General features: G+C 43.2%; 1 protein-coding gene across 3 annotated transcripts in view; it reads left to right on the top strand.

The window, feature by feature from the left end:
- TTLL7 (tubulin tyrosine ligase like 7) overlaps positions 1–11562 on the top strand; it is a 204912-nt gene that overhangs the window by 69434 nt on the left and 123916 nt on the right. The gene's annotated exons all lie outside the window — the stretch shown is intronic.

The following is an 11562-nucleotide window of genomic DNA, read 5'->3' as shown; positions in this document are numbered from 1 at the left end:
GTTATATACCGAGGTCATTACAGTCATTATATAGAGAGCTCTGTGGTCGTTATATACTGAGGTCGTTATAGTCATTATATACAGAGCTCTGGGGTCGTTATATACTGAGGTCGTTATAGTCATTATATACAGAGCTCTGGGGTCGTTATTTACTGAGGTTGTTATAGTCATTATACACAGAGCTCTGGGGTCGTTATATACTGAGGTCGTTATAGTCATTATATACAGAGCTCTGGGGTCGTTATATACTGGGATCGTTATAGTCATTATATACAGAGCTCTGGGGTCGTTATATACCGAGGTCGTTATAGTCATTATATACAGAGCTCTGGGGTCGTTATATACTGAGGTCGTTATAGTCATTATATACAGAGCTCTGGGGTCGTTATATACCGAGGTCCTTATAGTCATTATATACAGAGCTCTGTGGTCGTTATATACTGGGGTTGTTATAGTCATTATATACAGAGCTCTGGGGTCGTTATATACTGGGGTCGTTATAGTCATTATATACAGAGCTCTGGGGTCGTTATATACTGAGGTCGTTATAGTCATTATATACAGAGCTCTGGGGTCGTTATAGTCATTGTATACAGAGCTCTGGGGTCGTTATATACTGAGGTCGTTATAGTCATTATATACAGAGCTCTGGGGTCCTTATATACTGGGATCGTTACAGTCATTGTATACAGAGCTCTGGGGTCGTTATATACTGAGGTCGTTATAGTCATTATATACAGAGCTCTGAGGTCGTTATATCCTGGGGTTGTTATAGTCATTGTATACCGAGCTCTGGGGTCGTTATATACCGAGGTCGTTACAGTCATTGTATACAGAGCTCTGGGGTCGTTATATACTGAGGTCGTTACAGTCATTGTATACAGAGCTCTGGGGTCGTTATATACTGGGGTTGTTATAGTCATTATATACAGAGCTCTGGGGTCGTTATATACTGAGGTCGTTATAGTCATTATATACAGAGCTCTGTGGTCGTTATATACCGGGATCGTTATAGTCATTATATACAGAGCTCTGGGGTCGTTATATACTGGGGTTGTTATAGTCATTATACACAGAGCTCTGGGGTCGTTATATACTGAGGTCGTTATAGTCATTATATACAGAACTCTGGGGTCGTTATATACTGGGATCGTTATAGTCATTATATACAGAGCTCTAGGGTCGTTTATAGTCATTGTATACAGAGCTCTGGGGTCGTTATATACTGGCATCGTTATAGTCATTATATACAGAGCTCTGGGGTCGTTATATACTGAGGTCGTTACAGTCATTATATACAGAGCTCTGGGGTCGTTATATACCGAGGTCGTTATAGTCATTATATACAGAGCTCTGTGGTCGTTATATACTGAGGTCGTTGTAGTCATTATATACAGAGCTCTGGGGTCGTTATATACCAAGGTCGTTATAGTCATTATATACAGAGCTCTGGGGTCGTTATATACTGAGGTTATTATAGTCATTATATACAGAGCTCTGGGGTCGTTATATACCGAAGTCGTTATAGTCATTATATACAGAGCTCTGTGGTCGTTATATACTGAGGTCGTTGTAGTCATTATATACAGAGCTCTGTGGTCGTTATATACCGAGGTCGTTATAGTCATTATATACAGAGCTCTGGGGTCGTTATATACTGAGGTTATTATAGTCATTATATACAGAGCTCTGTGGTCGTTATATACTGAGGTCGTTATAGTCATTATATACAGAGCTCTGTGGTCGTTATATACTGAGGTCGTTATAGTCATTATATACAGAGCTCTGGGGTCGTTATATACTGACGTCGTTATAGTCATTATATACAGAGCTCTGAGGTCGTTATATGCTGAGGTCGTTACAGTCATTATATACAGAGCTCTGGGGTCGTTATATACCAAGGTCGTTATAGTCATTATATACAGAGCTCTGGGGTCGTTATATACTGAGGTCGTTATAGTCATATACAGAGCTCTGGGGTTGTTATATACTGGAGTCGTTATATTCTGGGGTCGTTATATACTGGGGTCGTTACAGTCATTGTATACAGAGCTCTGGGGTCGTTATATACTGGGATCGTTATAGTCATTATATACAGAGCTCTGTGGTCGTTATATACTGAGGTCGTTATAGTCATTATATACAGAGCTCTGGGGTCGTTATATACCGAGGTCGTTATAGTCATTATATACAGAGCTCTGGGGTCGTTATATACCGAGGTCGTTATAGTCATTATATACAGAGCTCTGGGTCGTTACATACTGAGGTCGTTATAGTCATATACAGAGCTCTGGGGTTGTTATATACTGGAGTCGTTATTTTCTGGGGTCGTTATATACTGGGGTCGTTATAGTCATTATATACAGAGCTCTGGGGTCGTTATATACTGAGGTCGTTATAGTCATATACAGAGCTCTGGGGTTGTTATATACTGAGGTCGTTGTAGTCATTATATACAGAGCTCTGGGGTCGTTTTATACCGAGGTCGTTATAGTCATTATATACAGAGCTCTGGGGTCGTTACATACTGAGGTCGTTATAGTCGTATACAGAGCTCTGGGGTTGTTATATACTGGAGTCGTTATATTCTGGGGTCGTTATATACTGGGGTCGTTATAGTCATTATATACAGAGCTCTGGGGTCGTTATATAACGAGGTCGTTATAGTCATTATATACAGAGCTCTGTGGTCGTTATATACTGAGGTCGTTATATACTGAGGTCGTTATAGTCATTATATACAGAGCTCTGGGGTCGTTTTATACCGAGGTCGTTATAGTCATTATATACAGAGCTCTGGGGTCGTTATATACCGAGGTCGTTATAGTCATTATATACAGAGCTCTGGGGTCGTTATATACCGAGGTCGTTATAGTCATTATATACAGAGCTCTGGGGTCGTTATATACTGAGTTCGTTAAAGTCATTATATACAGAGCTCTGAGGTCGTTATATACTGAGGTCGTTACAGTCATTATATACAGAGCTCTGGGGTCGTTATATACCAAGGTCGTTATAGTCATTATATACAGAGCTCTGGGGTCGTTATATACTGAGGTCGTTACAGTCATTATATACAGAGCTCTGGGGCTGTTATATACTGGAGTCGTTATATTCTGGGGTCGTTATATACTGGGGTCGTTATAGTCATTATTTACTGAGCTCTGGGGTCGTTATATAATGACTTTAACAACCCCAGTATATAACGACCCCAGAGCTCAGTAAATAATGACTATAGCGACCTCAGTATATAACGACCCCAGAGCTCTGTATATAATGACTATAACAACCTCTGTATATAACAACCCCGGAGCTCGTTATATAATGACTATAATGACCCCAGTATATAACGAGCTCTGGGGTCGTTATATACTGAGGTCGTTATAGTCATTATATACTTAGCTACAGGGTCGTTATATACTGAGGTCGTTATAGTCATTGTATACAGAGCTCTGGGGTCGTTATATACCGAGGTCGTTATAGTCATTATATACAGAGCTCTGGGGTCGTTATATACTGAGGTAGTTATATACTGGAGTCGTTATATACAGAGCTCGTTATAGTCATTATATACTGAGCTACAGGGTCGTTATATACTGAGGTCGTTATAGTCATTATATACAGAGCTCCGGGGTCGTTATATACCGAGGTCGTTATAGTCATCATATACAGAGCTCTGGGGTCGTTATATACTGAGGTTGTTATAGTCATTATATACAGAGCTATGGGGTCGTTATATACTGAGGTCGTTATAGTCATTATATACAGAGCTATGGGGTCGTTATATACTGAGGTCGTTATAGTCATTATATACAGAGCTCTGGGGTCGTTATATACTGAGGTTGTTATAATCATTATATACAGAGCTATGGGGTCGTTATATACTGAGGTCGTTATAGTCATTATATACTGAGCTACAGGGTTGTTATATACTGGGGTCATTATAGTCATATGCAGAGCTCTGGGGTCGTTATATACTGAGGTCATTATAGTCATTATATACAGAGCCCTGGGGTCGTTATATACTGAGGTCGTTGTAGTCATTATATACTGAGCTACAGGGTCGTTATATACTGGGATCGTTATAGTCATTATATACAGAGCCCTGGGGTCGTTATACACTGAGGTCGTTGTAGTCATTATATACTGAGCTACAGGATCGTTATATACTGGGGTTGTTATAGTCATTATATACAGAGCTCTGGGGTCGTTATATACCGAGGTCGTTACAGTCATTATATACAGAGCTCTGGGGTCGTTATATACTGAGGTCGTTATAGTCATTATATACAGAGCTCTGGGGTCGTTATATACTGGGATCGTTATAGTCATTATATACAGAGCTCTGTGGTCGTTATATACTGAGGTCGTTATAGTCATTATATACAGAGCTCTGGGGTCGTTATATACTGAGGTCGTTATAGTCATTATATACAGAGCTCTGGGGTCGTTATATACCGAGGTCGTCACAGTCATTATATACAGAGCTCTGGGGTCGTTATATACCGAGGTCGTTATAGTCATTATATACAGAGCTCTGGGGTCGCTATATACTGGGATCGTTATAGTCATTATATACAGAGCTCTGTGGTCGTTATATACTGAGGTCGTTATAGTCATTATATACAGAGCTCTGGGGTCGTTATATACCGAGGTCGTTACAGTCATTATATACAGAGCTCTGGGGTCGTTATATACCGAGGTCGTTATAGTCATTATATACAGAGCTCTGGGGTCGTTATATACCAAGGTCGTTATAGTCATTATATACAGAGCTCTGGGGTCGTTATATACCGAGGTCGTTATAGTCATTATATACAGAGCTCTGGGGTCGTTATATACCGAGGTCATTACAGTCATTATATACAGAGCTCTGGGGTCGTTATATACCGAGGTCGTTATAGTCATTATATACTGAGCTCTGGGGTCGTTATATACTGAGGTCGTTAAAGTCATTATATACAGAGCTCTGTGGTCGTTATATACTGAGGTCGTTACAGTCATTATATACAGAGCTACAGGATCGTTATATACCGAGGTCGTTACAGTCATTATATACAGAGCTCTGGGGTCGTTATATACTGAGATCGTTATAGGCATTATATACAGAGCTCTGGGGTCGTTATATACAGAGCTCTGGGGTCGTTATATACTGAGGTCGTTATAGTCATTATATACAGAGCTCTGGGGTCATTATTTACCGAGGTCGTTATAGTCATTATATACAGAGCTCTGGGGTTGTTATATAATGACTATAATGACCCCAGTATATAACGACCCCAGAGCTCTGTATATAATGACTATAACAAACTCAGTATATAACGACCCCAGAGCTCTGTATATAATGACGATAACAACCTCAGTATATAACAACCCCAGAGCTCAGTATATAATGACTATAACGACCTCAGTATATAACGACCCCAGAGCTCTGTGTATAATGACTATAACGACCTCGGTATATAACGACCCCAGAGCTCTGTATATAATGACTATAACGACCTCAGTATATAACGACCACAGAGCTCTGTATATAATGACTATAGCGACCTCAGTATATAACGACCCCAGAGCTCTGTATATAATGACTATAACGACCTCAGTATATAACGACCCCAGAGCTCTGTATATAATGACTATAACGACCTCAGTATATAACGACCCCAGAGCTCTGTGTATAATGACTATAACGACCTCGGTATATAACGACCCCAGAGCTCTGTATATAATGACTATAACGACCTCAGTATATAACGACCCCAGAGCTCTGTGTATAATGACTATAACGACCTCGGTATATGACGACCCCAGAGCTCTGTATATAATGACTATAACGACCTCAGTATATAACGACCCCAGAGCTCTGTATATAATGACTATAACGACCTCAGTATATAACGACCCCAGAGCTCTGTATATAATGACTATAACTGTCAGAGACACCGCACTACACTTACTCATAGAGCCAGTGCGCGTGTCCTGAGTACAGAAGCAGTGCTAAGAGTTACCTGGGGAGCAGGGCAGCAGAGGTGACCATGCGTGCTTCAACTGTTAGTGTCAGGGTCCAGTCAGTGCTGGAAAGTAAAGAGGCACGGGACCTGCGGATACTGAGAATCAACATGTCATGGTCACGTGTGTCTGAACGCAGATGTTTCCGCAAGGCGAACCCATGTGACACACGTGACCCTGGATACACCGCCTCCAGTGGGGCGCATTTAAATAATAAAACGTGCAGGTGGATACGCCGCCTCCACCTGGCGAATTTGGGAATTACACGTTATACATAAAATCTGGAAACCCCGCCTCCAGTACGGCGAATTTAAATAATAAGGGGGACCTGGGAAACATTAACAGTGGTGGGCCCTGCGATAGGGAAAAGGGAATTGGAGACCTCCTGAGCTCCCCTGAGCCAGTGTCCCTGCACTCCTAACGTTCCCTATGCCGGTTTCGCATCGGTCGCCGCACGCGTACCTCTACGCCCTAGCTCGCCCTAACCCTAAACCCTCACTAGGGAATAGGTCGGTGCGGAAACTAATCCCACCACTGCACTAATAACACACATGAGGGAAAGAGACAATACAGGGGGACACCACTTAGCTTTATGCTCTGTGCTTATGCTCCTGCAACAGAGCCCTCCACCTGCGTGCGTCTTCTCCTCCACCCGGATCCATCACCATAACAGGATCCTGCACCATAGTGCTGCCTAGGAGCAGAGTCCACCACCAGTTGCTGCAGCTTAGTAACAGAGTCCCAAGGATGAGTTCAGCTTCTGACACGAAGTCAAGCATGCTTGAGTCCAGCTCAGCAGCCAAGTCCCACATGGTGAGTGCCACTCTCCATAGTAGCCACTCCACCAGACCATGCAGACACTTCCCGCTGACACCATCACTGCGACCCCACCACGCCATGCCAGCCCTTCGTCCAGACACCATAGCTGACACTCTTCCCCCCTGGCTAAGCTGCGCAGGACTCCTCTTCAGCTCCATCCTTCCACCAGCTCTCAAAAACAGAATGAACACAATCTCACAATATCACAGGCAGTGATTGCACACCCCTAGCACACCTTTATAGGGTGTCACACCTGATCCATAATTACGTGCACAAAAACCTAAAGTGCGATACCACTAACCACCACCGGGGACAGTCAAGACACCTTGGAACTTTCCAAAGTAAAAAAAGTTCACCCAGTGCAATTTAAAACTGTCAGATCATGACAGAACAAGCTTGCACAGGACCTATGGTCATGTGACTGCAAGGGGGCGTGGCTTAGCGTCCTGCTTTCAGATATGACAGGACACCATACAACAACTCAGTCAGGCAAAACGGAGGTCACAACAGTACGGGCAAACGAGGCACAGGAGGGATAAACAGACGGGAGGTCAGAGAGAGCCAAAGGTCATACACAAGATCACAGTACAGTACCAGGGATGAGACAGAGCGGATAATCAGGGCCAAGCAAAGATCAAAACCAAACAGACATATAAGGTACCAGGCAGTATCCAAAGCGATATCCAGAGAACAGCCCGAGTCATACACAGAGAATCAAGTAACCAGAACACAGCACAAACACACTCAGGGGTCACCACACAATGCCAAGGGCAAGAGTATAACTGACAGGGATGGGAGCGTCCTGAGGCTATAACAAGCCTCCCCCAGAACCAGGGAGAGGCCACAATCATAGCCCCAGGTGTGCAGGTAAGCCTGCACCGGGATCACAACCTTATATATACAGAGCCCTGGGGTCGTTATATACCGAGGTCGTTATAGTCATTATATACGGAGCTCTGGGGTTGATATATGCTGGAGTCGTTATATACAGGGATTGTTATATACTGTTCTGTGGGGTCATTATACACTGGAGGCGCTATAGTCATTATATACTGAGGTTGTTATATACTGGGATCGCTATATACTGGGGGTCATTGTAGTCATTATATACTGAGCCTCTGGTTAGTTATAGGTATATACTGAGGTTGTTATATACTGGGAGCGTTATATACTGGTGTCATTTTAGTCCTATACTGAGCCCCTGGGTAGTTATATACTGAGGTTGTTATATACTGGGGGTGCTATAGTCATCTTATACTGAGCCCCTGGGAAGTTATACACCGGGGGGCGCTATAGTCCTTTTCCTTTTTGTCGTCTGGCAGCACACAATGGATAGTTGGGTCCTCGCCCACCTGCAACCAGAATTTGATGTCAGCGCACGTAGTATATAAAGCTCCAGCTACAATCCTCCCTTTGCCTTGTTTTGTCCTCATGTCTGGGTGCAGAGCCCACCTGTGTGTGCTGACAATCCCACCTCTGAGTTCCTGGTTCTCTTTATGGTGGGTTTTCTAGGACCCCTATCTATTTCAGGAGTATGTACCTGAATAAGGGGTATCCTTATATATACAATCTCTGGTCCTGTTTTTCAGAGGGGGATGTCACTTTGTTGTAGCGTCAGTCAGACATTCGGCAGGGGTGCCCTCTGTCTCCACTGTGCATGGACAACGATGCAGCAGATTAATTGCGAAGTTCACTTTATCATTAGCTTTTTGCTGTCTGCAGCACTTTGCAGTGTCAGATGCCTCTGTCCGCCGTATACATAAATTAGGCTCCTGGTCGTTACATGAATATTACACTGTTGGTGGGGTATCTCCCTCTCCGTGTCATCGCTCAGGGTCTCTCTCTTCGTGTCATCGCTCAGGGTCTCCCTCTTCGTGTCATCGCTCAGGGTCTCCCTCTCCGTGTCATCGCTCAGGGTCGCCCTCTCCGTGTCATCGCTCAGGGTCGCCCTCTCCGTGTCATCGCTCAGGGTCACCCTCTCCGTGTCATCGCTCAGGGTCTTCCTCTCTGTGTTATCACTCAGGGTCTCCCTCTCTGGATGATCACTCAGGGTCTCCCTCTCTGCATGATTACTCAGGGTCTCCCTTTTTGGATTATCACCAGCTTTAAAGGAGTTCACAGACGTTTCCCTTGTTGTCCTAACCACTTTATGTCTCCAGGGAATACATGTTATCTCATGTCATCCCATATCTAGATGATTGGTTGGTTATAGCATCATTCTCCAATAACTCTTCATCTTCTCCAGAAACTCTGGTTTCTTTTCAACCTCATATATCTCCCACCACCAAGAAATGACTCCTTGGTTGGGTTTTACTTACCAAGCCTTATTTCTTCCATCCAGAAGGAAGCCTTCATCTTATCTACTCCCCTCCTCTCAGTAAGTTCGGCCACCTGCAGCTGTTAACCACTTCTATCATTCCTGATCATTTGGTGAGGGCTCATATTTTTAGGACCTGCAGTAGAAAATTCTTTTTGTCTGAGACTGAAATCTATCAGGTTTACATGAGAAGTTGAGACCATTTTCCTGACATCTGGTAGTTTACAGTTGTGTACTTTGGATATCAATCTTTGATGAAGCCAACATCTACTGATGCCTCAGCACAACGTTGGGGAGCCTATTCTTCGAAGAGTTGATGAGAGGTCCCTGGTCTTTCCTAAGAATGAAAACCTTCAATATTAAATAAAGAACATAAAAATGTCACTCTTTAATTTGAAGAGTCAAGTAAGGAGAAGGTCCAGGTCTGGTCAGAACATGGCGTTTTGTTTTCTACAGCTACAATGAAGGGAGCACAAGACGTCTCCTCTTGTTATGAGGACTTGAGACAATCCTGAATTAGGTAGAATGAAGTCAGCGAGACAGAAGAGCCGGCATGTAAGAGGTTCTGTGATTATTCAGGCCGATCTTCAGAGAAGTCCAAACCCAGCAGGGTGGACCCTTCATGACTTTGACTCACTGATTGGGATTTCCTCAAATAAACTTGTTGGTGGACAAGGACAATCATAAGCTGGCTTCATTTTTTTTTTTTCTCAGCATGGCCTACCATCCAGAGGTCCTAATTCATTTTATATTTCTGAAAAGTCCTGCTTCCTCTGTTTCATGGCGCTTCCACTTCTCTAGAAACATTTTAGCCAAAACCAAGATGGAAACACTGTCTAATATTCTAGTAGCCTTGGCCTGTCCCGGAGTTTCCAGCGTCGTTACATCTGTGGAGATGTGAATACTGGAAACTTCTTCAGATCAATGATCTCCTCGTCCAGAAAGGTTGTTCCATCCCCATTTTGATCAGCTGCTGCAAGCACAAGGCCTCCCTCCAAATATCATTAGCACTTTGATATTTTTTGGAAGCCATCATAATAGCGCAGGACTATTCTTTACACATCTACCTATTGTGCCTGAACTTCTGCAGATTGACATAAGGATCTCAGAACCAAGACCCTTATAACAATCAGAACTGCTATCAGCTGTATTACCAATGCAGAGTTGTACAATCTCAACCTCCTCAAGACTCGGAAACCCTAAAGCCAAATGCCAAATCTTCATCCTTCAGTATCGTCTTTTTAATGTCTCTCTCATCTTGAAAGCATGGTCTCAACATTGGAGCCTCTTTTCTGATGTTGATATCAGCTATTATTCCTTTTAAAGTCTGTTTTTTAGGAGAGTTACTGATACTTTCTATTTCTCAGACTGATTCTTGATGATGTTCCTCTAAGGACAGATCCATCCTTTGTACAAAAGTTTCCTCACACTCCTGTGCAGTCAAATTTTACCTGTATTTCTCCTAAATCCATCGAGTGAGGAATACAGTTTTTGCACCTTGGTTCTTAGACGTTGAGTAGACATCCAACCTTTACATGTCCATTGTCTGCAATCAAAAATGTTCTGCTCTTCTTAGGTCCTAGCAATAGATCAAAGTCTTCTAAAGATTCCAGCTCAAAGGATAAGGTAGCCCTTATCATGAAAGGTGATAACTTGGAAGATGTACCTAAGTATTTGCCTCTTACAGCTGATCCTACAAGATCTACTTCAGAAGAAGCGGGAGATCTACATATTGTTATCAGTAACGCCCCATTCCGGTCATCCTCTTCCTCTGCAAAACATAACACGAAGAACATAGAAGCTTCCAAGGGTTCTGCCATAGGCACAGGGGGCACTGATTGCAGAGATGCAGTCATTTCCCATCTGTATTTTTGGAGCTATGCAGATCCCGTCTGTGCTGACTGACGACAAAGAGGAAAGGGAAAATTTGTTACCTGTAATTTTGCTTTTCTCAAGTCCAAAGGCAGCAGAAGTATCCCACCCAATAAAGTATTTTGCATTTAATCATGAGCCAATTACATTTGCACATGGGAGGATTGTAGAAGGCACTTTATATACTGTGAGCTCTGACATCATTGATTACTTGTTTTTAGTTTGATTGCTAGGTGTGCTCTCCTAGGAAACAGACAAGGATCAAATTATCCCCTTTTGCTCTGCCAGAGGACGAAGAGAAAAGCAAACTACAGGTAACACATTTTCTCTATATGCCATGGTTATTAGAGTCATTTCATGCCGGGGTCGTTACTTGCCAGGATCATCGTGGTCATTACTTGCCGGAGGTGTTGCGGTTGTTACTTGCTGGAGGTGTCACGGTTATTACTTGCCGGAGGTGTCGCGGTCGTTACTTGCTAGGGTCGTTGTGGTTGCTACAAGCCAAAGGGAGTGTCATGGCCAATACATGCCAGAAGGGGATTCAT

This window comes from Dendrobates tinctorius, unplaced genomic scaffold (genome assembly GCF_039654945.1).
Source record: "Dendrobates tinctorius isolate UK_male_01 unplaced genomic scaffold, ASM3965494v1 ptg000138l, whole genome shotgun sequence".
Lineage (NCBI taxonomy): Eukaryota > Metazoa > Chordata > Amphibia > Anura > Dendrobatidae > Dendrobates > Dendrobates tinctorius.
Note: the sequence above shows the minus strand (reverse complement) of the source record. Positions and strands in the feature narration are given on the sequence as shown.